The sequence below is a fragment of the Saimiri boliviensis genome, chromosome 2 (genome assembly GCF_048565385.1).
Source record: "Saimiri boliviensis isolate mSaiBol1 chromosome 2, mSaiBol1.pri, whole genome shotgun sequence".
Taxonomy (NCBI): Eukaryota; Metazoa; Chordata; class Mammalia; order Primates; family Cebidae; genus Saimiri; species Saimiri boliviensis.
Window position 1 is genome coordinate 128480273 of NC_133450.1, and position 27791 is coordinate 128508063.

Here is a 27791-nt window from a genome sequence, read left to right on the forward strand (position 1 = left end):
TACCCCTTATTTTAAATTACTGCCCAAAAGGTACTTCTCATTCAAATATCGCCCATTCTACATTCGTCTCTGACGGTCATCATGTCACCTGATCATGACATCGTTCCGAGCCCTTGCGACATCCCAGACCCTGTCTGAAGCACTGGGAATGCCAGGAGAACGGGACGGGCTGGCTGAATGAGGTTTAGATTCTAGTGGCCCCAGTGGCTGACCTCATGACATTCAAATAGGAGGTGATCGTTTCACTAAATATAGATACGAGATTGTCAATAGTTAGGACGTGCTTATTTTTCTTCCAGGGCATAAGATTTTTTTTTTCTTATATGTATTTCATATCCCTAGCTGGAGAAATATCAAAAGAATCTGAATATCACCATCTGGAAGTTGTGCCATGGACTCCAGTGGGCAGAAATCGAGCTGGGATTCTCTTCTTCTTCTAGCAATGTATTTCTTCTGCTTAAAATGAGCACAAACACATCGAATTCCCTAATGGACTAACTCAAACCTAAAATGTCTTATTCTTTGTCCCCCCTCCTCTACCAGCACAGATTTCTGGGATTCTCTAAATGCAGATGGCCAGTGGGTGGGGGGTGGGGGATTCCCAAAGATATTTGCTCATCGGTGACTTCACTTAACCAATAAATCAAATGTGTTGAAAAACACACATCAGAAATGTGCTACGCTGCTGCTCACTCAAAAGTCTGTCGGTCTGTCTTGGTTGAGATTGGGCAATGAAGCCCTAGGGACTTATTTCAGTTTCAATAGCATGCAACCTCTGATCAATATTTCATTAAGTGTTGCTGTTTGTTCCTAGTGTTCCTCAAGTTTAACTTGTCCATTTTGAAATGAATGGTATTCTTATGAGCCAGAAGACTGTTATTTGAAAATGTTTCTCCCCCACTTTTTTTTTTTTTTTAACGGAGTTTCACTCTTGTCACCCAGGCTGGAGTGCAGTGGTGCTATCTTGGCTCACCGTGACTTCCGCCTCCCTGGTTCAAGTGCTTCTCCTGCCTCAGCCTCCGAATAGCTGGGATTATAAGCACAGCCACGACATCCAGCTAAGTTTTTGTATTTTTAGTAGAGACAGGGTTTCACCATGTTGGCCGGGCTGGTCTCAAACTCTTGACCTCAGGTGATCTGCCCACCTCGGCCTCCCAAAGTGCTGGGATTACGGGTGTGAGCCACCATGCCCGGCCAACGTTTCCTTTTTTTAACCTTCATTATATATCACTTTCACATTTAGAACTCTCTTCACGTCCATCTAGAAATATTTTCGTTTACTCTGGATGTACTTCTCTGTCCCAGCAGACAAGCCTGGCTCGTCGAGGACTCTGTGTGTCCCAGCAGCTGGGCGTGGGAGAGGCTCAGTAGCCACTGAATGATTTTTTTTTTAACATTGGAATTGTTTTCAGCTCTCCCCATTAGCCATTAGTTAGCAGTTCGCATTGTATGTGGAGTCCGTGTTTGTAACATAACATTAGTTCTCGCCTAAAATTCCACAGGGCAGATTCCATTTGGAAACGTCCCCTAATGGTCATGCAGTGGTTCTGTTCACACTGGGTGAACATTTCTCAACCCCACGGCTGTAACAAGCTGCCAGCCATGACAAAAGGAGACTTCAGGCGAAGTTCAAAACCCTTGCTACTTATGACATCTGCCCAGTGTGCTAATTTGCATCCATTTGTATTTATTACTTTATAGTTTGGGATGTAATAAGATGCCACCATTAAAAATCCCCACAAGCCTCTGGAGCCCCGAGGAGCAGCATTGCACTGTCAGGAAGCACACGAGCTCTTCGAGTTTGAATTCCCACTTGACCGGGGAGGAGGAAGCCTTACTGGCCTGCAGTTTCCTCATCTGTAAAATGGGGATGATACCAACACTTGTCTTGCTGGATTGGCATCTGAATGAACGAGGAAGCACAGGCCAAGCCCTCCAGCATTGGACACAGCCAGCATGTAATTAAAGCTAGTTCTTAAAGTCCTTTAGTTTCAAGACAAAGTAATCAGAGACACTTACAGAATTATAGAAGAGTTTATCATAAGGTTCTCTTTGGGAAAAACACTTAAGCAGTTTTAATCCATTTTATAATAATGTATTACATAACCCTTACTCAGAACTTTAATCAAAAGTGTTGTCTTTTTATAAACGAGATTCACATTTAGACTCTACACACACAAACCAGTTTTAAATGTCACCCAGATTAAGTCAAACAACCAATAATTAACAATGTTTTACATGTAAATGGTTTTGTTTGTAGACCCAGTCCTAAACAATTTTTTTTTACCAAGTAACCTTAAATATGTCAGCAGATGGGTTTTTAGTAGACATATCTGAACCTAATTTTGTAGCTTAAAAATAAATAGTATATTTTATTCACTTTTTAAAATATTAAATATGTAGGATATTTTAATGCTTGGCCAGTTCAAATTTGATAAATAACATCTGTCAACATTTACAATATTATTTAGCTCAGTTATTCAGAATAAACTGAGAATCCTCTGGATTTTTTTTTTTTTAATTCTCAGGCCCTGATTTAATAGGAGAGTTTTGGAGGAGGAGCTTTATGCAGAGAAACAACCCAGCATGTAAGCTGGTTTCCTCCTCTTTCTAACACAAAGATAACTGCAAGGTGGAAAAATATCTCTTTGTGAAAAATGACGTCTTCGGCAAAACAGATCTGTACAAGGAAGAACCGGACAAAGCACGCTGACTCACGTTACCACTGACTTATATCAGACATCCTGTCGTTTTCTCTGTCCCGAGCATCTATCAAAGTACACTGCTGCAGACTGCAACCGCCTCCCTGTCGGCTGGGGCAGGTGTCTCCACATCTATCGCCTCCCCTGCTTGTAAACGGGGATAGCCCATTCCTGCAGCCGATCCTGGCAGCACAAGCTCATCTTTACGCAGCAGGATTGGGAGGCTCTGGAAGGTTCCAAGGCCAAGGACGGAGCCAGGTCTGCCTGGAAGCCATCTGTGATCTGCGTCCCTACCCCTCCACCTTGCTCATGCCTCCCTCTGCAGCGACCAGCCTGGCACCAAAACAGCCCCTGCCAGAGCGACTTGAGGAACTGGCCAGCCTGGGGCTAGGGCTGCCCATTCCTGCCAAGAGGAAGAGGAAGGAGGCTTTCCGCAGGTCCCTAGTGGCCTTCAAGGCTCGCAGAGCCTGTGGTGCCAGCAGGGAACAGCCTGTGAGCCTGTCCTCCACTGCACCCCGCGCTTCTGACTCAGACTCACTCACCAGGATTTTCTAGTTCAACGGCAGTGTCTGTGGTCCTCTCTTCTAGGTGGAAGAGTCCAAGCTAAAGTTGGCTAGAAGGATCCTTGAAGCTCCAGAGCAGGTGTAGAGCTGACACCAGCCCTCTGCTGTTATTTGACAGCTTGCAAAATGTACAAACTGGCCAGATACAGGTGTGTGCTTGCATCTGTGTGCACACACACCCGTATCTGAATATATATGTGTATCTGTGTACATGTCTACATATCATACTAATTAATAACTTGCATGGGCAATGTATTTTTAAATGTCTTTAGGATTCAGAGAAGAGGAATGTATATAATCAATTAACACATTAATTATTATGCATACATAAACATACTAATACTCTTAATACGCCCTTCAAAAAATATATTCAACCAGCTTAGTTTTTCTACTTTTGTTTTTGTTAAATCCTGTTTTCTTATTAACAATTGATTTCTAAGCATGAGGCCCTGTGCTAAATACATTACATGGATTGTGTGGTTAATCCTTCCAATAGCTGCATGATGAAGACACAGATGTCCACATCTTTTGCAGATGAGGAAAGTGAGAGGTAGAAAGACCAAGTAATTTCCACAACACAGCACAAAGCTGAAGAGCCACCACTGGGCCTGAGGAAGTCCCATTCTGGAAGCCAAACTCCCAACTGCTAAGTGCCAATTCTCATTGAGCATCTCACTTCTTAAAAGTTTCAACAACTCAGCAGTCTAGCATCCAACTCACCTTTTCCGCAGTGCTGAAGAGTAGAAGTGACACTTTCTTATGAGGGAGGTGCTTTTCCTATCCATCCTGATGTTCAGGGAGGTATATAAAAGTATATATATATATATTATTTATATAAATTAAATGTTGGTCATTGATAGACATAATACAGTTAGCTTAAAAATGGTGTCAGAAAATAAAGTAACTACCTTTCATCCTCCGTAGATTCAATACTCATTCAACTGAGGTTTATCATTTGCCGACACCAGAGGTGAGATCTGGGAGGGAGAGTAAACATTAGGGGGCACCCTCTTCTCCCCAAGAACTCACATGGGTCATACAGATAAGACGTGTGCGGTATGACAATTGCTTTCCATGAAAATAAATTGATTAATCACTTATCGAAAGTAGAGGAACAAATAACGAAAGTGTTTCTTAGGGTAAAAAATAAGAGCACTTGGGGTTCTCATACCCTAACTGTAGTCTCTTTTCTAACCACTAAAGACTTGGCCACTTCTACTCCTGACATATAACCATCCTCCTTTGCTACCAGGAATAAACAAGAATTTGACTGAGCCAAATAGCAGATGCCATTTTGCGTGAAGCTGGTAATACTGTTTATGCTTCACTATTTTTAATATGCTATAAAAACTTTGTCTTTTCAAAAAACTTTTACAGATTTCATGCCACTGCCTTAACTTTAAACCAATGGGGTAGATACTTCTTCTCTTTTCAGGGGCAAATTTTGGAATTATTTTAAAATCAAAGTCTGATGCCTCACACATCACGGTTGCTAAACTTGGGTATTTGTTTTTTAGTGTGACGAGCTTCATGCTGAATACTGATTTGAAGTGCGATTCACCACGTAGACTTAAATTGTCCTTCCCACAATTTGATCTGAGAAGCCTGACAACGGTGACAATCACAGGACTAGTTTTATTGGGTAAGACTATTCTATGTGCAATTTATTCTGACAGGCTCCACGATTTTTAAGTGCAATTAAATCCTAAGAATTTGCCCAGAAAAAAAATATCTACCACTTTTTAAAAAAAATTTTTTTTTTGAAGAAAGCAGAAAAAAACAGTTGAATTGAACAACTAATTACTAACTGGTTGCTCTCCTGAGGGGGGAAAAAAAGATATTTGACAGAGCCTCAAAATCAATTTCATTATCTAGACAGGTAACTTTCTGGGTCTGAGAAAGAGAAGGCTTCCTGGAGGTCTGCAGCCACCTGCTTCAGCCACTGCTGTGCCCACATCTTCAAAGTGGAGGCTTAGCCACACCCGGGGGAGTAGGGGAATAACACTTGCAGAAAACGATGCTCAGAAATTGCCATCACCTGATTCCCGCAGCAGAGCAGACCAGCTGTCTCCTGTACAGGTGGAAGCAGCTTGCAGGCTTCCTTCCTCCCGTCGGCAGGTTCACTCCTCCCTCACAATCCCAGAAATGGAATCCCAAGAGGCCACTCAGGCAAGCCAGATAGAGCCACCCATCTGACCAAGCACGCAGGATGTGAGGGCCCCCGCTGCAATGGCCCAGGAAATGCGTGCATCGACATATGACTCATTTCATTTGTTTGCCCTTGGTGAATTTCAGGTTGCATTTCTAACCCAAAGCTAGGATCGAGATTGTCTGGGGCATGGAGTCCCTACCGCTTCTAAGTATTCCACATTCCCTGTCTCTATTCCGCAAGAGGCTAACCTAACACTGAAGCAGCTATCCAGGTTGTGTATGGCCAATCAGATGTTTTCAAAGTGATGCCAGCTTGTGCCTAACATCATAGAACATTCTCGTCATGTGAACTTAATTCAATAGAAAACATCTTCGGCCAGACACCTGCAGCCAACATTATCTGGCCACCTGGTACCTGCTGCTCCTTCTGCCCTTGCTGCTGGCCGACCCGCCCCACACCCTAGCCCCCACTGGGGTCGACGCTTTCCCGGAGATACTCAGTCTTTTTAGTGCTCCTCCCTCCTCCTCGCATAATCCATGCATCAAGCACTGATTCCCCCATCTCACGTGCCCAAGATGTCGACCACCGGTGATACTGAAATCGTCCTGCCTGTCTCCTCCAATTTGGCTCCAAACCCACTGAGAGCCGGCACCATGTCACACACCCCCCAGCACCTCACACAGGGCCTGGTGCAAAGCAGGGCTCCCAGAGATGCTTGGTGAAGGTCTTTTTTCCCCTTCTGAGCTGGTAAAACAACAGGCATTAAACAGTCACTCGGGCCACGCTGTTGCTATGAAATGTCCTTCTCTGCATTTGTACGCCCTGTGACAAGACAGCAGAAACCGCGCCCTCGTTCTGTGCCCCAATGCCTGGGCCAGTGCACTGGGCCAATTAGATGCCCATAAATGTTTGTTGAATAAATGAAGTAAAGATAATACTGATACGGAGGTCCTGAGAGAAAGCCAGAAAGGTCTAAAATGAAAGCCTTCCGACACCTGTGTGGGTGAACCTCGGGAAACCGGTCTGCCAGGGTCTCTCTGCTGTGACTCGCTATTAAAGGTCCTCTGCGGAACTTGAACTGACCTGTGGCAGGACAGCACAGGACTAGGGAAACAGGCCGTGTGGAAAGAGATTGCTTCATCTGCTTGTCATGCAAAGCAGGGCTGAGGATCCCAGGCCTGACAGGGAGAGTGGGACCCCAGGGCACTCACCCCTCCCTTCTCAGGCCATTTGTTCTTTTTTCCTGGATGACCACCTACCATCTATCACCCCCTGCTTTTGCCTTCTGCTTGGCCAATGCCAACGCACCCTTTCAGACTCATCCCAGGTGCCACCTCTCCAAGGATGTATTCCCAGACCCCTCTGGGCCTGGCCTGGTGTAAACATGTACCGTGCTGTTACCCTCACTGGGCAGAGACGGTCTCTTCTTTTTTTTTTTTTTTTTTTCTCCAGACAGAGTCTCACCGTCACCCAGGTGGGGTGCAATGACACAGTCTTGGCTCTCTACAACCTCCGTCTCCTGGGTTCAAGCGATTCTCCTGCCTCAGCCTCCCAAGTAGCTGGGACTACAGGTACACTGCCACCACACGCGCTGGTCTCGAACTCCTGACCTCAGGTGATCCTCCCGTCTCAGTGCTGAGATAACAGGCATGAGCCACCACGCCCAGCCTCGTCTCTTCTTTTTTGAATGTCTCCACCACTACTGAGCGAAGACCGCGAGCAGTGCCAAGATCTGCAGTTGCTCCTGCCTCCCACCCTCTCTTGAATCCTGCTCCTTTTTCCCCTGCCTGGGCCTTTGCTGCTTCTCCAGATTTTAGTTATGCAAAATTAAATAGCTGCTTCATAGATTAAGAGCTCTGTGCAACACCTTGAGGTCTTCAGGAGAAACAGTGCAAGCATAAGAAACAGGAAGAGCAACTTAAGATTAAAATGCTGCTTTGAGGCTGGCGCGGGCACTGACTCCAACAGAGGCTGAATCGCGCCTGCTGGATTTCAACCTGCCCATGGTCAGGCATCCAGTGTCCCGCGCCAGGCCTGGAGGAGACAGAGGAGGTGAGATGGCCACAGCCTCAGCCACCTTTCCTGCTACTTTTCATGGCAGCTCCACAATTGGCACCAGAATGGCACTTTTTGGAGGGTTTTCTCCCACATGGCCCTCCTAAGTGTTGCCTGCTGCCTCTCCTCCTACCCCTTTCAGCCCTTCAAACCCAGGGGATGCTGGGCTTCCGATCTGCTTCCCCTTTTACAAGTGTAACGTGCTGTCTCTGAGAGGCCCATAGTGTTGGCTGCACACTTATAGAACCCCAGGTTATTTCCAGGACCCCCTAAAAATGTGCATTGCTAAAACAGGACTGTTTTACTTTGAGTACCGGATGAATTCTGGAACAGTCAGGTGCAAAACTGAATCCTGGCATGGTGAATCATCTTCCCCATGGCTTCCATGTTAATTTCAGAAGTGCATTCATGGAGGCTGAGAACTTGCGTCCAACACAATACGAAATGTAATGAGGAACCTGCCCAGGAGTGCCCACAGCCCCGGGCATTCTGTGTGCCCATGTAGGCCCTATGAAAAATTCCGCCAAATTCAAACAGCACGCCATGTTTTACGATAAAATTAAAATCGCTCTAATATTTAAACTATATATATCGTACTCCCATTTAAATCAGGATGCTTACTATTTTTAACCAAAACGTTTCCATTTCTTTTTTCTTTTTTTTTTTTTTTTTTTTTTTTTTGAGATGGAGTTTCGCTCTTGTCACCCAGGCTGGAGTGCAGTGGCACAATCTTGGCTCACCACAACCTCTGCCTCCCAGGTTCCAGGCTTCATACAATTCTCCTGCCTCAACCTCCCAAGTAGCTGGGATTACAGGCACCTGCCACCACACCCAGCTAAATTTTTGTATTATTCGTAGAGACAAGGTTTCACCATGTTAGCCAGGCTGTTCTCGAACTCCTGACCTTAGAGGATGTGCCAGCCTCGGCCTCCCAAAGTGCTGGGATTACAGGCGTGAGCCACCGCGCCCCCACCATGTTTCTATTTCTTGAAAGAGCTGATGTTTATTAGCACTTAACCTGGGTCATGCAGATGCACTAAGTGGAAATTGGATGGGACTTCAGAATCCTCTGTCACCTGCAGGACCCCGTTTACATGCTGCTGCTTCCCTTGTGTCATTTTTAAGGACCTCTTAGTACTTAGCTTCTACTTGCCACGTGCAATTTATTTTTGTTCTAAAGGTCAGAGGTAAATATTAATAAAGGCATCCGCAGCCTTTTTTTTTTTTTTTTTGAGACAGAGTTTGTTCTTGTTGCCCAGGCTGGAGTGCAGTGGTACAGTCTCGGCTCACTGCAACCTCTGCCTCCCGGGTTCAAGCGATTCTCCTGCCTCAGCCTCCCAAGTAGCTGGGATTACAGGTGCCCACAACCATGCCTGGCTAATTTTTTGTATTTTTGATAGACGGGGTTTTGCCATTTTGGGCAGGCTGGTCTCGAACTGCTGACTTCAGGTGATCCACCTGCCTTGGCCTCCCAAAGTGCTAGGATTACAGGTGTGAGCCACGGCACCTGGCCTATTTGCAGCCTTTTTAAGCCTAGAAGATATTCCTGGCAGGGGGTGGGGCAAGACACGGTCATCAGAGGTCATCGACCATCCCAGGCGCTGCGTCCAGCCAGCTACACGCCCCCTGCATTCATTCCCATACCTAGGACACATGGAAATCAGCATGGGAAATGCTGTGTGTGAGCATGGTGTGTGTTTAATATACTAAAGCATGACCCTTAGTCCATAAGGTTTTATGAGTTATCTGAACACACATAAGCATTCTTTAAACAAATAACACTGAAACACAGAGCTGCAGTTGAAAATGACCAATGCGAAGGATCTGAAAGGCCCCTGGATCAAGTGTCTTTTCTTTTTTGTTGTTTTGGGGTTTTTTGTTTTGTTTTGTTTTGGCTTTTGGTTTTGAGGGAAAGAAGAGAGGCTCTGAATTGTAAGTCTACAATGGCTTACATGAAAGTACAAAACTCCAAAAAGTTCTGAAAACCGAAAGCTGTTTCTGAAATTTCCCAGCCCGCCCTGACATGAGGATAGCTAGGGTCTTCCTGTCACTCCACTTAGAGTGACCATGCCTATGTTCGCTGACCAAATGCCCATGCGCTTGGGAAGAAAGTCATCCCGGGCTGGAGAATTCTAGAACATCCCATTACAGTCTTGACACCGTATTCCCTTTCTACTCAATTCCAGAAAAAAAAAAAAACCTCAATTCTGAAAAACGTCCAACACCACAGGTTTTGCAGACTGGTACTGTTAGAGTCTGATAGAAACAGGGGTCTGGCATCTAATTAAGTGAGAAGGCATCCAAGCTACCGTGAAGAAAGGCAGTGACTCATAGGGTTAAAACTGAAAGCCTGACTCTGACCCAAAGCTCTGTTTAATAGACACCCACACATACCACGCCAGTTCACCGATCATCAGCCCAAGCTCCAATATCAATGGCGTGTTACACCATCAACCTAAAGTGGGTATGTTTGTGGTTTTGTTTCTCCTTTTTCCCCCATCAGGACACCTAGTGAGTCCATTTCAAATGGCACCTCAACCTGCATATGCTTCTAAAACTACTGAATTGGAACACAATCAAAACATCAAAATATTCTCCAAAAATGTCGGGAATGGAAACGGGATTTCAGCGGGCTTAAGTCCCAGGCTGAAAAGATACAAGACAACCAGACCATCGCCTGGATGGAAAGGGCTTAAACCACCCATCCATTTTTGAAAACTTGCCCTTGGGGAGAGAGGGAGAAAGCTTTTCAAGTTTTTTAAACAGCTGGAAAATCATACCACGTGTGCATTTTTACCCAGCCGTACTCCAAACCCAGCCCTCTATTTTATATACCTGTTTTTTTTTCTGGTAATTATCTCACTGTTCCTTGCAAGGATGAACCAAGAACTTGATAATCCAGAAGGAAGTTCGGTTTCTCAGCGGAAGAAGAAGACTCAGGGGTGGCCTCCCCCGGGAATGGTCAAGTTCAGGGCTGATCGGCAATCCATCTTTGTATGCTAATACTTCTCATTTAGTTAATTTGATTAAGTGGTATGAAATGATGCTCATAGATGGATGGTTAGCACATTTGCAGTAAAATCTAAATGCCAAATTTTCCTCCTTCAAATTCTTGAGAGAGTTATTTTCATCGTTTTCATTTCTTCCTGTACCACAGCCATGGCTCATCTCTTTGTTCCCTGAAGAGCTTTGAAAGTAGCTATGTTCATGTCATTTTTATCTTGTTACTTTAATCATGTACTTATTGACAAGAGTGGAGATTTTCATCCTCTTCCAAGCCAGGCCTGTCACCAGCTTTTCAGCGTGATTTAGCATAATCCATGGTCCCCTGAGGAAGGGGCACTAACCCCACCCACGCAGGTACACAAGGATGTCACTGGAGAGGAACGATTCCCAAACTCCCCAGGACCTGCCTTGGTACGGGGCAACTTCAAAGAAGAGGGTCTCGTGTGACCAGGGACGGGTAACCTGTGGAGGCATCGTTCCCGGGAGCCTTCGCCCTGACCCGGTGGTGCTGTCGGAATGCCTTGCTCGGTTCTCCAGAGTCTGTTCCTTTTCTTAGGGGAGTCAAGAATATCCAAAGCAGACCGAACTGTTTGGATTTCTGGATTTGCTTTTATTTGTGTTTTCTCTACTTTCTACTCCAGTCCCACCGAGTCACCTTCATTTTTTAAACAATTTAAGACTCCATGTTATTTAAATCATGTGTTGTTTGAGAAAGTCTAAGCAGATCCTGGGAGTTTAGTGAAGAAGCGTGTCCACTCTGCTGGCCTGTGGCTTCGGTGAATGACTGCCTTCTTTTTCTTTTTATTTTTTTTTAAGACAAAGTCTTGCTCTGAGTCACCTAGGCTGGAGTGCAGTGGTGTGATCTCAGCTCACTACAACTTCTGCCTCCCAGGTTCGAGTGTTTCTCCAGCCTCAGCCTCCTGAGTAGCTGAGATGACAGGCATGCACCACCACGCTCAGCTAATTTTTTGTATTTTTAGTAGAGACAGTGTTTCACCACGTTGGCCAGGCTGGTCTCGAACTCCTGACCTCAGGTGATCTGCCTGCCTGGGCCTCTCAAAGTGCTGAAGGATGCATTCTTAACTGTGTTTCTCCTTCTGACTTGCTGAAATATGAGTCTGATTTATAACTCAACATCCTACTGACTGCCGGATAACTTGGTTTCTGTGTGCTGGGTGCTGACAGAGCCCTAAGAAGTGTGTAAAATGAGACTTGCTCACCAGGGGTTCCCATTATTTTCTCCTCAACCAGAAACATTCCCAAAGTCACACTACGAAGTGAGAAATAAGCACGGTGCAAGGAAACACAGACAGTACCCAGAGGTCCTCTGTGATGAGCTAGTGGTGGAGACAGTCCCAGAGGAGTGAGTGGGGTCAAAGCGGGTCTGATCAGTGACGGGGAAGCTGGGTCTGAAAGGTGCCAGCTGGACAGGTGGAGAGAAGGGTGGAAGGTGTTTTGGGTAGGGAAAATGAGGTGAGGGAAGTCCAGAGGCAGTGGGAGAAAGGCTTGTTAAGGAGTCAGGGGAGAGCCAGTGTGGTGAAGGCGGAAGATTTTGAAGGCAAGGCTGAGAAGTGCCTGAGTTTGGATGTGGAGTTGGGAGTCCTGATCTTTTCTACCCAGGCCTTGAAGTGTCCCAGCTGAGAAGATGCAGGGTCAGCAGGCAGGCAGGCTACAGCCAGGGCAGCATGGACACAACACCAGAGACCGGAGGCCAAGGAGCCGACCCCTGCGACCACAGGACCAGGAGGGACAACAAAATTTGAGAAAATTTTCAAAATAATTGATGACTAAGAGAAAGCAGTCTAAACTCCAATATTCAATTTCTGCACACCTGTCTTTAATAATCTCCTTACAGAGTTAGAAAACAATCAATTTCCCCATAACCCGTGCTCGTGGCATTAGCATCTAAAGTATAATTCCTTAATTGTAAGCCTAGCACCCAGTCTCCTTTCCAAAACTTAATCCAGAAACTGTCAAACACAAACCTCTGTTTAGTAAAATGAACATCTGTGATCACACACCAGGAGCAAAATACTAATTGTTCTAAACGTAGCACTTTGCTTTGACAACCAAGCACCTGTTTTGTTTTGTTTTTTTAATTTTATTTCTTTAAAACACCCGCTTTCTTTACACACTGACTTTTAAAGGAAGAGATTAAATTTCATTGGCAGGAACAGAAGTTATTCTCTAAAATAGCAAAGGAAGAACTATGCTCTCTAGAAAAGTTGCCTGCTACCTTAAATAATAAGCCAGAATATGAATCAAAATCCACAAATCCAACAGGGAGCAATCCCCAATTTTCCCACAAAGGGAGCCGACAGTGTGATAACCTCACCTCTTTGGAATGAGGCTGCTGGTGGTAGCGGCAGTCCTTGTTCTGACGGTAGCCACACACCCCACCCCAGCTCTGGATGGCTGGATTTCCATTAGAATCGGCGGTTCTGCCCTCTCGGCCTTCGCCACCCCCCTTCGCCGAAGTCCAGTTATTCAGTGAGTTATAATTTGGCACTAAAATTCAATTAAGCTGAAACGTTGGTCATACGTGGTCTTTTTCCCAGGAAAGCATAATTTCTTTGACCCATTTTCCAAATGTTAGTCGATAGATTTTAAAGCACAGAGAGGTAAAAGTTTGTTTAAAACATCGAGCTCGCACTTCTAGAAACTGGCTGGATTTTTTTTTTCTTTTTTTTCTTTTTTTTTTTTTTTTTTTTTCAAATAAACAGTCAGGATGTAGTGTTACTGTAGTAAAGCGCTTCAAGTTTTCATAGCGCTCGTCAAACAGAGACCTCGGAACGCTCTGCAGACATTAATTAATGTTCGCTCAGGCCCTGGAAGCCATTTCACCAATGGAAATTCCGATGAGAAAGGAAGGAACGAGGGGTTCAAGGCCGCGCCGCTGTGAGTCCGCTGCGGAACTAGGAACTGAAACCCCGTGGTTCCCAATGAGCCAGCGCAAGTCTGTCGAAGTATTGAGCACCCCTATTGAAGACTGTGGGAGTTTTGGCGGCTTAATGGGATTGTTTCGGTCCTTCAGGCTCTCCTTTAAAAGATTCCATGGCACCGACGAGACTCCAATAAAAGGGCCTCTCTAATTGCTTTCTGACTTTCTATGAAACTTTCTAAGCTATGCTGACATCCTCGAATACAACTATGGAATTAAAGAGGAGAGAAAGGCGAGGCACAGTGGGTGCGCGCAGAAAAAGAGGTTCTCAGCGGAGCGTGTGTGCGGTGGGGGGTGACGGGGGAGGGGAGACGGAGCGGGTGTGAAGTCTATGCCGGGAAAAGAAAAATATGAGTGTTCTCTTTTGTGTGCGCACAAACAGCCGAGCGCGGGGAGGTCGGGCCCGGGGTCACGCGGCTCCGGGCTGCAGCTGCCGCCGTGGGGCGGGCGGGGGGTCCTAGGCGGCCACCGGGCGTCGCGGCCGCCTACGGCATCAGCATTCCGGAGGCGCGGGCAGCCGCTGTCCTCGCGCGACCCCAGCCCGTCCCGAGCGCGCCCCAGCACCCAGCAAGGTAAGCGCGGCGCGGGGAGCCGTGGCCGGGAGCCCGGGCGCCAGGCGACCCCTCGACAGGGCGTACGAACCGGTTCTCCGCCGCGCTGGGCCGAGGACTGACGGGGAGGCCCGAGTCCGACCCGGATGCCCCAACCCGGTGTCCCCGACACGCCCGGACTCCGGGATGGAGGCCTGGGCCTGGCCCGGGAGCAGATTGGGCCTCACTCCGGGCCTGGGAGGATGGAGCACGACTCTGGGCCGTCTCTCCCTGCTCGGGGGTGAGGGGGGCTCGGGAGGGCCCAGGTGACCTGCGCGGGCCCCGTGGCGGCGTGTCACCCTCCCTCCGAACCCCTCCGTCGGCGGCGGCGGCCTTACCGGGTCCGAGCAGGGCGCTTGGGGTCACCCTTCGCGAGACCCCAGCCGCCCCTCGAGCGCCGCGGGAGCCCCCTGTGCACGCGCGCAGGCCCAGCCGCTAGGCTTCGGTCCAGCGAGCGGGCTGGGAGGTGGCCCCCCGATGCCCGCTGAGGGGTGGAGAGGACGAAGCCATGGCGGCGTCGGCGAGGCCATCAAAGGCCGGGGGTGGCGGGCCGCCGCGTCGCCCACGACCAGGCCGAGGGTATGAAAGGATCTTTATCCTCCAGTGACACGGCCCGGCGGGCGCCTTTCTCCCGCCTCCCCCTCCCGCGGCCCTAATTGGGGCTGGCTGCTAATGTGATTAAAGGACAGTTAAACGTTTCTCCAAGCAGTGGGTGGGAAGAGGCCGGGACCCCTACCCCCTCCCCGGGGTCACGCTAGGCCCATGGTCAGGGGTCGGCGGCGATGCCAGCCTTGGTCGGCCTGGCCAGGTGCCCGCCGATTGTTCACCCCCAGGCGGGTGGGCCGGCGGGCTCCCGGGCTTTATGTAAGCCGGTGGGCTTCGGGCCCGGCCGGATTTAGGAATTCTTTTCGCACAGTTTCCATTTTCTGGCCTTTGGAACTGCGCCCTGGGCCCTCGGGGCCCTCCCACTCCGGTGCCCAGCGCTGGCCGGGCCCAGCCACGGGGGCAGGCGGGGGAATGCCGGCCGTTGGGGGTCTGCAGGGACCGAAGCAGGTCGCACCGAGGTCTCCTCACCTAGGCCAGTGACTCAGGACGGTGGAACCGGGTGGTGTGCTGCGGCCAGGCAGAGCCCGCGACCCGTTGCGCCCCCGGCGGCCTCGGCGACCTCCCGGTTCCCACGTCGGCGGCGGCGTGGGTGGTCCCGCCCGCCCGGGAGGGCTCCGCGTCTTGGCCGCCCCGGGCGCGGGTCCTGGGAGCCAGCGTCTGTGCCGCGCTGCCCGCCGCGCCCGCTTCCGAGGTCGCCCGCAGGCTAGTGCTCTGCGCCCTGGGGCCCCGGGGTCCTTCTCCAAGCCGGCAGGACCGGGTAGAGGCTGTGCGCTCCGCTCGGGAAAGACCAGGCTGGGGCCGGGAGCAGCGGGTCTCAGCTCCGAAGTGCCAGCGCCGGCGCCCCACTCCCCGCCCGCGGCGGTCCTCTGGCCCTGGAGGGTCCGAGCACCTGGAAGGAGCCCCGCGTGGGCCCCGCGGTCTGGAGCAGCCCCCAAGGGCGCCCGGCAGCCGCGAGGCGGTGGCTGTAATTGCTTCAGGGTCCCTGGAGGATCCAGAGCGTGGCCCGGCCGAGTGTCTTCGCCTCTGAAGTTGCAAACCTGGAACCAGTTAGGTTGCCGGAGGCAGGTGGAAGGCTGAGCTCTGCACGTTCCATCTGGTGGCCCTGGCCGCGAGCTTGGGCGGCGGCAGCGGCTCTGGGGCCCGCAGGGCCGGCTGCAGCAGTTGGGACCCGCGGCCAGACCCGCGTGCTAGGGCCGCGTACCCTCTCCGGCCCCGGCCGGGTCACTCCACAGCCTCCGCGCGCACCCCAGAAGGAAAATGCTAGCAAACCGCAAGGCCGCGCGGTGCGCATTCGGCCTCAGCCGGACCAGGAGAGGCCGTCGGCGCCCGGAGGAGGAAGGGGACCCGGCCCGGTGCCCAGGAGGGACGCCCGCCGCTCCCAGCACCCCAGTGGGGGTCTTAAAAATTAATGTGAACTCCGAAAGCGTGCTCCCGTGGACGTTTTACATGTCAGTTGTTCACATTTTTCAAATATTATCTGAGACAGTTTGCAGAACTTTTTCACATCTAACAAATGTCAGATTGAACAGATCAGAAGCTAAGAAATGAACATGACATTTTAATTCAAGTAGAGGGAAAGCAGACTGTATTTTTTAAATAATATTTTTGTAAAAACGTAGTGTGGATCTAAGATTTTGTCATGTTCAAAATGTGTAATTTTTTGATATTTAAGATACATATTTTATACATTTTCAACCAAAAAGAAAGGGAAAATTTTTAAAAGCAAAAGCTGGAAACCAAGAAAAGCCTGGAGAGAAAATGGGCAGTGAGGAACCAGAGCCCATCTTTCTCCATGCCGTTTTATTTCTTTTTTTTCCTTTCCTTCCTTGCTAATAGCCAGGAGGAAAAAAAAAAAAAAAAAAAAAAAGCAGTGAAAACAAAATAATTTCATATTAAACTAACACAGAGAAGTAATTAATTTCTTTCCAGATGGGTGGAAGGGACCTGGCTGTTTTAGTGTGCTCAGAAAATGCGAGAGTTGGTTTTCTTTCCTTCTGCTCTCAGAGAATTGTAAGAAAAAGTAAACAACCCCAGCCTACCCATTTTTTTATCGGCTTATTGAACACAGATAAAATTAGAATCCTTTTTTATGTGAGATAAAAGACACACAGGAAAAGTGACCAATTTTTTTAACCAAGGGAATATCTGGGGTTTTTTGTATGAAACTAACCAACATGTAAGGGGCTGAAAGACCTTGGATTTGTTTCACTCCAGCTCCTACTGGAATCTTCCCTTTTTTTCTGAGATGGATTTTCCAGTGATCTTGTGTGGGTAAGAGAGAAGTATACAGTGCAGCAAATCATTTGTGCATTCATGGCAAATACACGTCTCAGTCAGAAAATCAAAACGGGTTGATGGCTGCTTTTTAGGAATAACCTTTGAGCTGAACAGGAAATGGGGAACACACCTGTGTGTCGAGGCTCACACATCCAGGAGGAGAATTGAGGTGCAGTTAGTTTCACTGTGTGAGGGGGAGATGCCACTCTGCACAGAGAGTTTATTGGACTGCCAGGCCCCAGGTGCTTGGGTATGTCTATGCAGACACTTAGTGTTGACCCCTGAGGATGTTGATGTATGTAAACACACAACAAGAGGAAGCCAGGTGGGTCAGTTGTGCAGTGGGAGCACAGGAGATGCCGGGGCATACCGACGGGACCCATACCCAGCCGGAGCCTGGGTGGCTTCCACCCTGCTATCCTCGTGTCCATGTTTTAGTCCCATCTTGAGGACAGGAAAGCTCCATTTATGTTTTCTCTCCTTTAAAAACTCCCCAGTGGCCTACTGAGCAGCATTGTTGGGAGCCCACTTGTCATTTTTTATTAAAAAAAAAAAAAGAAAGAAAGAAAGACCACAGTGTGGATCAAAACTTGGAACCTGAGATGTCCCTGAGCTCACCTGTCACATTTAGTCACCACCTGAAGAAGATAGATTTGCTGACCTCCTACAGAGCCCAGCAATAGGGCGTTTGACTTCAGTCCTGGCGATGGGTGGGCAGCTGGGTTTATCTGTGTGTGTTAGGGTTTTTGTTGCAGTTTCTCTTTTGTTCTGTTTATCTGGGGGAAAAAAGGTCCCTTTGAGGGTACCTGGGCTGGCCAGCATGGCGAACAGAAACACACAAATCTGATCACCGAAAGCCTTCCTGTTTCTGCCTGCTGCATGCAGGAGGCAGCTCAGCCTCCTTCCCCAGTGGCCTCCCGGCCCGGCCTCTAGAATCTCCTGGCCGCTGCCCTCCCGCCACCCTGATATCCCTTACTCCCCAAGACACTCTCCCTCTCTGCCCATTGCCCAGGAGCACACTGGGTTCAGAGGTCCTCAGAGCAGGCCAAACTGGTGGAGCTGCCTTGGGGCCTGGCTCTGGAGGCCTCAGGAGCACCCAGCCTGCAGGTGAGGAGCCCTGCGCAATCCACAAGGAAAGGAAAGCATGAGGGCCTTGGGACTCCCTGTTTAGCACCCTCCATGCTGCAGCCAAACATTGACACCCCAAGTTCTAGGACCCCATTAGATGGTGCCTTGCCCCGCCAGCTGCATGGCTGTGTGGGAAGGGGCACATTTCGGAAATCGTCCAGCAGGTCCTGGCTCCTGTCCTGTGCCCAGCACTGGCTTTCTTGTTCAGAGAACAAAGGCCCGGAGGCCCCTGCGGAACCAAGAAAGGCTGAAAGAGGTGGCTTTCAAAGCTCGCTGACCGTGGCCGGGGTAAGAAATACATTGTGCATCTCAGCCCAGAGCAAGCGGGACAACTATGTATAAAATAATTAACTATTTATACCTAGGTAACAGAAGCATGGTTTTTGCCAAAGAATGGTTATCTTACGGGGCATTATGAATGCTGATACTTGTTCACCCTATTTCTTTATTCCAAATAATGGCTGCCACCCCTGAAATGATCCCAAGATCCTAACGGCCTGTGGCGTGGAGTTTGCAGACCACTCTTTAGAGCTGAGGTTGGGCGGGGTAAGCCTGGGTAGGGGGAGACCCACAGTTCCTTCCTGCTGCATTTTCTGGCCCCACTTCCAGCCCTGGAATCAGAACCTCCTGCGGGGATTCTGGCCGCCACTTCCTACTACAACACTGATAGACCACCTCTCCTCCTGAGCCAGAGCCTCTGCGTCTTCCTCCTAGAATGAGGACAACACCTACCTCCTAGGGTCTTGGAGAGGATTCAGTGAGATCGTGCACCAGATGAGGACTTGACTCAGTGTCTGCCCGGGCTAGCACCTGCCAATCACCTGACATTCACTGTCACTTTTGCTCCTATGACCCAGGATGTCTGCTCCCCTAGCCCCCAGTAGCCCTCCAGTAAAATCCTCCTCCCCCTTCTGGTTCCATTCCAGGCTTCTACTTGGGCCAGCTCCTCCTCAATCCTCACTGCAGCTTTCGCAACTCACAGATCCGTGCAGCGCAGATTAAGGCCTGCCGCCCGGATGGACTCTCAGGCCTGGGCTACACCTGGCTCGCCAGCACCTGTAGACACGTGCATGACTGCCAGTCATCCCCAGTCCAACCTCAACAGCACTGCGGGCACAGAAGCTGTGCTTCTCCCTTTACAGATAAAGTGTGTGGAACCCAGGAGGTATCATCATGCAGACCGCGGGCTGTACAGTCAGCGGCAGAGCTGGGGTTAGGCTAGCTCTCCTGGCCTTCAAAGACCATCATGCTCATGGCCCAGAGTCCTTCCTCCTGGCAGGGCAGCAGAGCCCTTTCCAACAGCCTCGCAGCAACCAGATTTGCTCCCTGGCCGCCCACCTTCACCTCCTCCACCCTGGGAGAGCTGAGTTCATTTTCCTTTGACTGTTTTTTTAATGCCTCTCTTGGGGGCAGACCACAGTCTTCCTGCACCACCCTCGCGGGCTCTCACTGCTGGAGTGATTACTCACAGATTTACCCAAGTAGAGCGTGTACTTGGAATGGCTGCCCCTGCGTTTCCTGTGCGCACGCACACACACATACACTGAGCTGACCTGACACACACTGCCCTGATCACACACCCATACTGCCCTGATCTCTCTCTCTCACACACACACACATACACACTGCCCTGATCTTACACATAGACACACACACATATACACACTTCCCTGACCTCTCTGTTTCTCTCACATACACACACACTGCCCTGATTGTACACACTCATGCATACTCACACAGTTCCCTGATCTCTCACATACACACCGTCCTGCTCTCTCACTCTCTCTCTCTCACACACACACACAAACACACACTTCCCTGACTTCTCTCTCTCTCTTTCTCTCTCTCTCTCTCTCACACACACACACACTGCCCTGATCTCTCTCTCTCTCTCTCACACACACACACACACACTGCTCTGATCTCACATATACACACACACACAGTCCTGATCTCTCTCTCTCACACATACACACACACATACACACAGTCCTGATCTCACACATAAACACACACTTCCCTGATCTCACAAACTCATGCATACCCACACACACAGCCCTGATCTCTCTGTCAGACACACACACACACACACTATCCTCATCTCGCACATACACACACACACTGCCCTGATCTCTGTCTTTCTCTGTCACACACACACACACACACATTTCCCTGATCTCACATACACACACACTGCCCTGATCTCTATCTCACACACACACACACACACACACACACGGCTCTGATCTCACACACACACACACTGCCCTGATCTCACACACTCATGCACAGACACACTACCCTGATCTCACATACTCATGCAGACACACACACACACAAACACACACACACACACCGCCCGGACCCTATCACTCTGCACATTTAAACTAAGCTCATGAAAGCTGCTCCTGCATGTTACTGGTCAAGTCTGTCTCACACCTTTAATCACACTAGCCTGCCCACCACCAGTCAATAAAGATTAGGAAATCGATTGCTAACTTACTCTTGGGTTAGGTAATAAAATTTTTTGAAACATGCAGCCTGGTGGAATGTATCTGTGAAGGGCCCTTTCAGAGTCTGTTTCAGGCTTTGCAAGTTTATCATGGCTCTGAGGTCGGGGAGGCTGTGACGGCTCCTCCATGCCCAGCAGATGTGGGCAGAGCCAGTGCTCTCATGGGAGATGGACAGATGGCAGGGTGTGAACCGTCCCCTGCATGCAGGTGAGGATTGGGGCAGGGCAGGGTTGCCGCAGGGATGGGCTGTGTCTGGGAGCTGCCAGCTCTGGATCAGGTGGCCGGAGATGGTAATGCTGAAGAAGGCTCCAGTGAAGCTCTGGAGGAATGTTCCCATGCCTTTGTGTGCAAAGGCCCGGGTTCAGGACCTGGCCTTATACAGATGAGGAGCAGGAAGGAGCCAGTGTGGTTGCAGCAAGGAGCTGGAGGCAAGAGCAGAACTAGAAAGGGATGGAGGGCTCTCCTCAGTCCTGACCACCCTCCTCCTCCACCCCAGAGCCCCAGGGTGCCCAGCCCTGCACACCTGCCCCCCAGGCCACGGTATGTCATTGCCACTCCGGGCGAAGGTTCCGGAGGGGACCTCCAACACCAGGCCCCTCTGCCCAGAGAGCCCCCGTGGACCCGCGGCACCAGGGACCTGCTCCTTGGACTTGTGAACTGTGCTGAGTCCTGTTTCCTTTTTCCCTTTTATTTACTGCTTCGCGTGTCTGGGACAGCTTTATCTATCCCAGACTGCCATTTTCCTCCCCTGGGGCCCCTTGCCTGTGAGGCCTGGGAGCAGGGCCCACCCACCACCCAGCAGGGGCTCAGGGCCTGGAGTTAAAACAGAAGCATGGGCAGAGGACTGGCTCCAAACTTCCTTCAGTGGGAACTCTGCAGTGGGAAGGCTCCTGGGCCCCCGGGTCCCCATGCACACCCACATGCATGCACGTGACTCACCTGTTGGCCCGTGGAGAAAACTGTTCTCACCAAGGTGTGGGCTGCCCAGCACCCACTGATCAATTGCCGCCTTCCGAGCTGCCTTTAAACCGACACGGTCGCCCTCTGAGGCTCACCCAGCCTCTGCAGCCTGGACTGCGGTGTTCTCCTAGGACCTGACGATTAGGGCAGGGCAGGGCTGCCGCAGGGATGGGCTGTGCCTGCGTGTGTACCTCCTCCTAAGTCTGTGGGTACCACAGACTTAGGCTTCCAGATGACCACAATGGGTGGCTCAGGCCTGTGGCTCACCCTCTGCATCCGTGACCACCGCCACCACCGTCCACCCTCTCTGCCTAAGCATCAGTCCTGCTGGGCGGGGCCTCACCTGTGTGCGAGCCAGCCTGCTAGAAACTTCGCTCTCTCCTCGTGGTCAGGCAGGCCTTAGGCAGTCAGATGATGAAGCACCTTCCAGTGAGGAGCGCCTGAGCTTGCAGGGGAGACACACAGGGCCCTGCACAGGCAGGGCAGGGCAGGCAGGGTGCAGGGCGGAGGGCAGGTGCCCACTGAGGGGCAGGGTAGGGGCAGGCTGGGCAGGAGTCTAGCGTCCGTGACTGACTCCGGGGCCTCTCGTGGCCTGGTTTGCTCACAGTCTTACTTCCTCCCTGCTCTTGTTTTCCACCTGCACTGGGATGCACGCTGCTTCTCTCCCTTGCCCTCGACCTCTGACCTCAGTCATGACCTTTCGCCAGCACCTCCCTGCGCGTCTTACGCTGAGGTTCCCGTGAGCATGAACCTCCTCGTGTCACTGTGGCTGCTTTCATCTCCTTCATGGTTTTGCTTGAGTGTGGATTCATATTCAGACTCTTTTAGGTACACAAAGACCCGCAAAGTGGATGAATGCCCTATGGAGGTAGATGCCCAGTTGCGGACCCGAGGCCTGGCTGGCCTGTCCTCCTGACCCAGGGTTTGCCGAACACCCCAGCCACATGCTCCAGGTGCACACCGAAGCTTCAGCTCAGGATTCACCTCGGAGGAGGGCATCTAGCACAAGCCACTTCCTCTAAGAGGCGGCCAGGGTGGCCAGGACTTACTTGCCCTGAGACCTTGGCAAGTTGACAAGTACAGAGAAGGGTGGGAGGCTACAGACTTCTCTACCAGCATTGGCAAGCGCTTAACCCAAGCCCCGAGGCTCCAGCTGCAAACTGGGATGGGAATCTGATGGCACTGAGCCTAGAGGGATGGAGGGAAACGCAGATGACATAGTTTCCACATGTCTGCGCTGAGCACTCACATACATGAGTGTCCTCAGAAGCCCACCTCCTCGTGCTTCTCCAAGGACTCTGCCCTTTCCTCAGTCACGGTTGACTGAGTCCTACCAAGGAAGGAAGGGTTCCGGGCCATACCCCAGGGACAGTGCTGGACGCCCCAGCCAGGCCGAGGTGGTCAGATTTCCTTGGAAGAGTCTGAGCAAAGGCACAGAGATTGAATTAGACTGAGCTGGGCCTGAAGATGTGAGGATCTGCAGAGGAGGAACGTGATATCTCAGTGTAAGAAGCTATGGGTTTTCCACATGCCCTTGCGACCCTGGGGACCCTCATGGGCCTTGGTGAGCCCACACGTCAGGAGAGGAACCAAGAGGTGGCAGAGGGTCCAGATTCAGGACACAGAAAAGTCCCGCTACTGCTGGGGGGAGTCGAGGCCAGGGCAGGAAGGGAGTAGGGATGGGGTGCAGGACCCTGGGACCCCAAGAGGCCAGGGTGGGGTGCCAGCAGCAGACCCGGGGGAGTCACCAAAGCTGAGCGCCAAGATGTGGTTGAGTGGGGACCCACTCCTGGTGCCCACCCCTTCAGCCTGGAGACCATGCATGACCCGACTCCCCACCCCACAGAGCTGTCCTAAATACCTGTATGAGTTTCCTCAAGTTCCCGTGCAGAGACCATGAACTGTGTGACTTAAAACAGCAGAAATACACTGTCTTGCTGCTCTGGGGGCCGGGAGTCTGAATTCAAGGCGTTGCGAGGGTCGTGCTCCTTCCTCGCCTCCTCAGTTCTGCTAGCCCTGAACATCTGATGGCATGTGGCTGCCCTCCCTCTGCGTCTGTCTCCATGTCCGCTCCTCTTTTTATAAGGATGCCAGTCCTGGGGTCTAGGGCCCACCCTAATGCAGCATGACTTCATCTTGTGCAAAGACCCTGCTCCAAATAAGGAGCTGGAGTGCAATGGTACTATCTCAATCCACTGCAACCTCCCACCTCCCAGGTTCAACCTCTACCTCTCCTGTCTCAGCCTCCCAAGTAGCTTGGATTACAGACATGAGCCACCACTACCAGGTAATGTTTTTGTATTTCATAGGGACGGGGTTTCACCGTGTTAGTCAGGCCAGTTGTGAACTCCCGACCTCAGGTGATCCGCCCGCCTCGGCCTGCCGAAGTGCTGGGATCACAGGCAGGCCCCGCTGTGCCTGGCTCCAAAGCCCGCCTGTGACTGCAGCTATGCCGCGTAGGGTCCGCGGGCTTCTGCGGGTGTGGCCGGCCCAGCATCCCTGGTTTTCCTTCTCTGCTGCTGTCCATATCGTTTGGGTGGAGTGAACGCCCAGCGTTGCTGGCTGCACGTGGGACCAGTGCCTTCCCTTTTGACCCTACCATCAGCTTGGGAGTTTACTCGCAGCTGAATTGGAGTAAAATGAGGAGTGGAGAGTGATAAACTGGTAGGATGAACCCTACAGCGGGCAGTCCCCTAGTCACCCGAAGGAGAAGCCCTTTGGAGAACCAAGACCCGGGGGAAGCTGAACTCGGACGGACTTGGTGACATCGTTGGAGGCACCGGGTCCGGCTGAACCTTGAGCTATGTGATCACAGGAGCCAGTACATTCACCTTCCAGTCCAAGATGAGCTTCTGTCACTCACCTCCCCCCGGCAACACAGTGTTGATGGGAGGGTGTCTGGGTAACAACTGTGTCCCAGCTGACCACACCCATGCCGCTGCCAGCCCGGGATCTGGGGTACAGCCCAGCTCCATGAGGGTCATGGCCATGCTCCAGGGCAGAGAACAGGAACCCGGTCCCCTGTGAGACCAAGAGGAGACAGCAGGTGGAGAGGCCAGCCTGCACTGAAGCTGGGGCCACCAGGCTTGTACCCCCGCCCTGTAGACACACAGGGCTGCAGCATTTCTGAGGGAATCTCCATGACTCAGTCCTGGGCGTTGCGGCTGGGGCCAGGCCTTAAAATGGCAGCAGGTGCAGTCAGCCTGGGAGCCCCGGCCTTGCTCTTGCTTCAGGTCATAGGAAGAAAGGCTGGATGGCCTCAAGGGATCCAGAAAGGACTGGTGGCCTTCTCTTCAAGGAACTTGGCAAAGGGGGGCATTGTGCTGGGTTGATCAGTGTCTCCCGAATCCACTTCCACACAGAATCTCAAAATATGATCTTATTTGGAGACAGGGTTTCTGCAGATGTAACTGGTTAATATGAAGCCATGGGGCATTAGGGAAGGCCTCTGTGTCCAGGGCTGTCCCTGTGAGGTGGCCACCAGGAGGCTGACCTCAGGGACTTAAGGACTGGAGTATGGGGATCTTTGGAGAGGCATGAGGCCTCCTCTGTGAGTGGACAGACATCAAGAAGAAAGGGAGCCCCCGACGGGGACGGAGCAGTCCCTGAGACGTGAGGGTCCTGCCCTGGGACAAAGGTGCCCTGAGCTCAAGCCAGGACACCCAGCAGCTGCCGGCCAGGCTGCACTTCTCCCACCGCCTCTCAACACCCTCGCTGTGTCTTCTGTAAGATGAGGTCCCCTCCATCACCCCTGGGCCAGGGATCTCAAATGCAAGGCCTTCAACCAGTCAGCAGCCTGGGGCTGGGGCCCACGGGTTTCCCGCGGCAGCCATTAGGACACTTGCCAGAGACGGGGTGGGCGAGCTGGTTTCCATGGAGATGGGCTCAGGATCCCCAGAGGCCACCAGTCCTTTCTTCCTCTGACCTGAAGCAAGAGCAAGGCCAGGACTCGGAGGCCGACTGTGTCTGCCTCTGCCTTGAGGGTTTAGACTGACGCTGGCACAGGCCATCCAGGCCACTCCTACCGTTTCACAGATGAGGAAACCGAGACCCACAGGGAGGGGGGTCTTGCAACAAGTCACAGAATTGATCAGTGGCAGAGCTGGATGCCTGCCACCGCGGGGCTCCACTGTCTCCCCTGGAAACCCAGGCCCCTGTTAGAGCCTGAGGTGGCTCTCCGCACCCGGCTGCTGGGAGCCCTGCGGTCACCAATGGCAACGTCACTTTTGCAGCAGCCAGTGGGCTGTGGAGCAGCAGACGGGAGCTTGGACGCGGCCTGAGTTCCCAGGCGGAACGAGACAAAGCTAGGGGGTCATGTGGGTGCCTGGCCTTTCAGGCAGACATTTCTGTTACCAGGTGGTCTTTGCATTCTTTCCTGGACTAAATATAGTTCCTTGGGCATTTTGGTATTGGTAATCATGCAACCATGGCACAGAAATAATTGGTCTGCTCTCACCTTTTCCAGATGACAGGACATCTTTCAGGGCAGCTGAGCAGGCCCTGGGTGGAGGATGCAGAGGCACGGCTCGGGTGCAGGTGGGACCCTGGGTGACACCCGCACGGGGATGGGACCCTCACCCAACCTGGCCTCAGTCTCCCCACCTGTGTAACGAGGAAGCAGACTGCCCACGGCTCACGGTTCTTCCACGTCCACATCCTGCTTTCACCACCGCAGGAACTAGAGCTGAGTCCCGTCAGTGGGTGCCAAGTGCCACCGCCAAGACCGGGGCCTCTTCCCCACGTGGCCAGCATCCTGGCTGTTTCTTCAGCTGACTTCCTACAGACCCAGTATTTCCCCTTCTGTGGGTTGAGTTTCTAAAATCACATGACTGTGTTTTTGTTTTAATACAGAAAAGCATAATAAAGGAATGAAAGCCCGTACCCCCACTGACATTTTCTAAAAGTAAGTCATACGTGCGCCTGGGAAGGAAGCACAGAGGACTCAGAAAGTCTGAAAGAGGAGACTCCAAGGCCCCACCTCAGCCCCTGCACCTCTACCCGTGGAGCACGGGTTATCAGCACATGTAGCGGAGTAGGTCAGGAGCTCAAGTTCACATCCCCTGACAGCCACATGCTACCTGTATCACCTGGGCAGGTTTTCCCAATACCTCAGTTTCTCCATCTGCAAAGTGGGCAGGACAGGAATGCTTACCTCCTGGGGAACTCAGGACTCACCGAGTTAGCTACATTCAGGGACCTGGAAGAGACTCGCCAGGCAGCAACCCCAGTCCACACGTTCCATGCTGGTGTGAGCCGTGACTGCATATTCCTCCAGAAGCATCTATATCATCTTTTTTTTTTTTTTGAGACAGGGTCTCCCTCTGTCACCCAGGCTGGAGTACAGTGGGGTGATCTTGGCTTGCTGCAACCTCCACCTCCCCGAGAATCAAGCGATTCTCCCGCCTCAGCCTCCTGAGGAGCTGAGATTACAGGTGCGTGCCACCACGCCTGGCAATTTTTGTATTTTTAGTATAGACAGGGTTTCACTATATTGGTCAGGCTGGTCTGGAACTCCTGACCTCAGTTGATCTGCCCACCTCAGCCTCCCACAGTTCTGGGATGGCAGGCGTGAGCCACCGCCCCAGCCTATACGTCTATTTTTTCTTTGCCTTGTCTGTGTTAGAGACCTGCGCATCTCAACCCATGCAGACAAACTTGCCTTGCTCTTTCTGAGGTGCCAGCAAGCATGGACACAGACCTCCCACCCCCAATGCCCCATCTCTTGCCGTTAATCAACAGTGCTGGGAAGGTTCCAGGACAGCGCCGGCTCTGGCCACACTGCTTATGCATAATGTACTCGGCTGATTCGCACTCCCATTGCCCTGGGCGAGTGTCCCTGGGTATCCGCAGGCTGGGTGTTTCCCGGTCTGAGTGTGGTGGCCTGTTCTTCCCATGGCTCTGTTATCCCGGGCCTTTGTGGACCCACGAGCCAGAGTTCTGATGCCTGGCACATTCGCAGGAGCCTGACTTGGGGACAGTCTTGTGAGGCAGAGTGGTGCAGCGGAGAGGTGGGGATGAGGAGGGGCCGCCAGGGCCCAGGGCAGCTCCTGGACACCCTGGGGAGCCGCAGTCCACAGCCAGCTCCTCGCGCTTTGTCAGGCCTGCCCTACACTCAGCTCCCAGATTTTATAGAAGTAAGTCCCTGCCTTTAGGTCCAGTCAAAAAAATTGGACTGCAATATTATCAACCAACTCTCTCTGGCTCTTTCCTGAGTCGACCTCTGCAGCCCAGGGCTGGCTCAGACTCCTGCCTGGGGGCCCTTTGGGGCAGCTGTGGAGTCAGGGCCATCTGTGATCTC